General features: G+C 44.2%; 1 non-coding gene across 1 annotated transcript; it reads left to right on the top strand.

Moving 5' to 3' along the window:
* The first annotated feature begins 583 nt into the window (after positions 1 to 583).
* Positions 584 to 655, top strand: trnah-gug (transfer RNA histidin (anticodon GUG)). The gene has a single exon. It is a non-coding gene; the product is annotated as a tRNA-His (tRNA).
* The last annotated feature ends 2,385 nt before the right edge of the window (positions 656 to 3,040 follow it).

The raw sequence follows: 3,040 nt of genomic DNA, 5'->3' as shown, positions 1-3,040 counted from the left end.
ACACTTCTCAAATACAACTGCCTAATGAACTGAATCACATTTCACAATTCTTATTCCACAGACTTATATGTCTTGGCATCACAAGCTCACATCTGAATATTTATTCAGATTGTAAGGGTTTCTGTCGCTCTGAACAATGCAGATAGTATATTCCAAATTCCAACCACCCACTGGCTGATAAAGCTTTTTTGTACATCTTCGCGACTGCGCTACTCAGTTCCTCTGAATCTGGGGCTGGGAATTGGGACTATGTAGCAGCAGTGGTTACTGCCTTGTGTGGGGAAACTGGTGAAGTAGCCAATGTTAAACTGCATTACGATTGAAGCATACATTTCAACAACACCTGTACTGTCCCCGGAGTTTTTGATGTTTTGGAGAAATCTACTTATCTCAGCCTTCAGCATATTAATGATGGAATCACCACAGCCTCTGGGGGAACCGATATTAAACGGTCAGCCCATTCTGAGTTCCCACATATCTGCCACTGTTCGCTTAGCACTGATATTGTGCATTATTTGCGCTGCCTAATATGTCCTATCAGACTGTATTTATTGCATACTATCAGCGCTCTCATCTGTGGGATGCCATGATCGTATAGTGGTTAGTACTCTGCGTTGTGGCCGCAGCAACCTCGGTTCGAATCCGAGTCACGGCAGTAATTTCTCTATCTGCTACAGCTCTTGGGAAACACAAAGGAATCAGTTGTTTGGGTAAGGTAATTTTTTCCAAGGTGATGATCTTTTCCCTTCAAATTCTGCTCGCTCACATCTCTTTATTTCATATGTCAGAATTCAAATCCACCCGTTCTCAGAGATTTCACTCCTTCCTACGATCACTAACTGAACTTTTCATCCCACAGCCCCATTACATTAATTTAGAGATGCCGGTGTTGGACTATGGTGTAAAAAGTTAAAAACCATACAACGCCAGGTTGGAGTCTAACAGGTTTAACTGAGCACTAGTTTTCGGAGCACTGCTCTTTCATCATGTGGTTGCGGAGTCATTTCCTATTTCATTAAGGCATTGCAGAATCGAACACAGACTCTCACATTGATAGTGTTCAGTCTGTGCTGCTGCGGTCACCGTTGCTGGGTGAACATGCCCCAACCCCACCATCGGGACCTGCAGATCAGCTGATCCATTTGGTTACGGCTGTTGTGAGGTCAATCCTCAGGTAGCAGCTTTTACTGATATGGACTTGCGATTATGGGCGGTCAAGCTCAGGAAAATGACACAGGACAATATCGAGGAAAAGCGACTTCTTTCAGACAGATTAGTTTCACGGGTTTTCCGCAATGGCCGAGCACTGTTACCACGGAACTGTTAACTCAGATACAGAGCAAATGGACCAGAGACCCGGGTTTGACTCCAACCATGCCAGGTGTTAGAATTGGGATACAATACATATCTGGAATTACGAATCTAATAACACCTATAAATACATGGCCAATTGTTGAAAAAAACAAAACCATCGTGTTCACTGACGTCCTTTGAGGAAGGAACCTACTATTCTTACCTGGTCAGGCCTCGATGTGACTCCAGACTCACTGCTATACGGTTGAGTCTCGACTACCCGCTGTGCAATTAGGGACCGCAATCAATGCTCCCGAGACAGTCACGCCCTCATTCTGTAACAGAATAGGAAAAAAGTTAATTTAGCTCTCGCTAGATTCCTGTGTGCAGTTCTGCAACTCACAGTATAGCAATGATGTGATGTCACTGCGAACGTTGCAGGAAAGATTCAATGGGATATTGTCTGGGCAGAAGAGTTTCACTTATGAGGAGAGATTGAACAGACTGGGGTTGTTTGTCGCCGAGCAGAGGAGATTGGAGAAGACATAACTGAGATGTACACAATAATGACGGATATGGATAGGATAGACTGAAAGAAGCGTTTGTTATTGATGGAGGGATCGAACACTGGGGCCAAGAGATTTCGGGAAAAGGCAGAAAGGTTTGATTATATGTGCGGAAAGGGTCAGAGAGGCGGAAACATTTTTAACCTGAAAAAAATTCAGATGTGAATTTGTGATGACAAGGAATGTAAGTCTATGGGCGAAACGATGGAAAACTTGATTGAGGTCGTTGAGCAGTTGTGTTGGACAAGTGCGGGCACAACAGGCTGAAGGGCTTCCTTCGATGTTGTTGTCCTCCACAGTATCGTGGTTAGTGTCCCCTCCTGTCTCAGGACTCAATTCTCCGCTGGGGGCATCGAAAATGTTTTAAATCCGTCACTCTGTTATCCAGTGAAGGTTATTAATGCCTGGCCTTCCATTCTCGGTGGGACGTGTCACAGGAAGGACAGTGCTGTCAGAATCAGCTGGGGAAGGACTGCAGCTCCTGGGGAGAGAGTGTGTCAGTGAAAGTGCTAACACGTAACTTCTGCAAACTGCACATTGTGTTTGTGCTGCAATGAAAACCATTATATAGAGTTGTTCCTGACTGATATGTTTATTTAAAGCAGGAATCTGAGGAAGAAAACAGAGTAAACCCATTCAGATCTGAGTGCAGAATCATTTCCAGCAGCACTAATGAGGTTGTACAGCGTAGAACCGCGTTTGGATGCATTGAATTCGGGTCGATGGGCGCAGCTTGCTTTCACTAGGCTGAGTTACCAGTGTGTAAAACCATTAAACATGATACAGATAGTGTTCAATGTGGTGGTACCTTTGCTCAGTATTTCACTCTGCTGTTAAGTCTGTAGGTTAGGTGGATTGGCCATGTTAAATTGCGCTGATGTGTCCAGGGAGTGAATTCAATAAGTTAAGTGAATTAGTCATAGGGAACGCAGTGATAAAGTCACACGATGCCAGGTTTTTATTTCAGTAGGTTTATTTGAAATAACAAGCCAGAGGTATGCGGGGATAGAGACTGGAGCTAGGTCTGGTTGAGATTTTCTTCAGAGTGTCCTTACAGACTCGATTGGCTGAATTGTACTTTCTTCATTGTCGGGAATCCGTGATTCTATCAGAGAGAGGACAATGCCAGCGCTTACTGGGGTACAAAGACATTAGATATTATGCTGACAGCGTTTAGTGGG

The sequence above is a fragment of the Hemiscyllium ocellatum genome, unplaced genomic scaffold (assembly GCF_020745735.1).
Source record: "Hemiscyllium ocellatum isolate sHemOce1 unplaced genomic scaffold, sHemOce1.pat.X.cur. scaffold_491_pat_ctg1, whole genome shotgun sequence".
Classification (NCBI taxonomy): domain Eukaryota; kingdom Metazoa; phylum Chordata; class Chondrichthyes; order Orectolobiformes; family Hemiscylliidae; genus Hemiscyllium; species Hemiscyllium ocellatum.
Note: the sequence above shows the minus strand (reverse complement) of the source record. Positions and strands in the feature narration are given on the sequence as shown.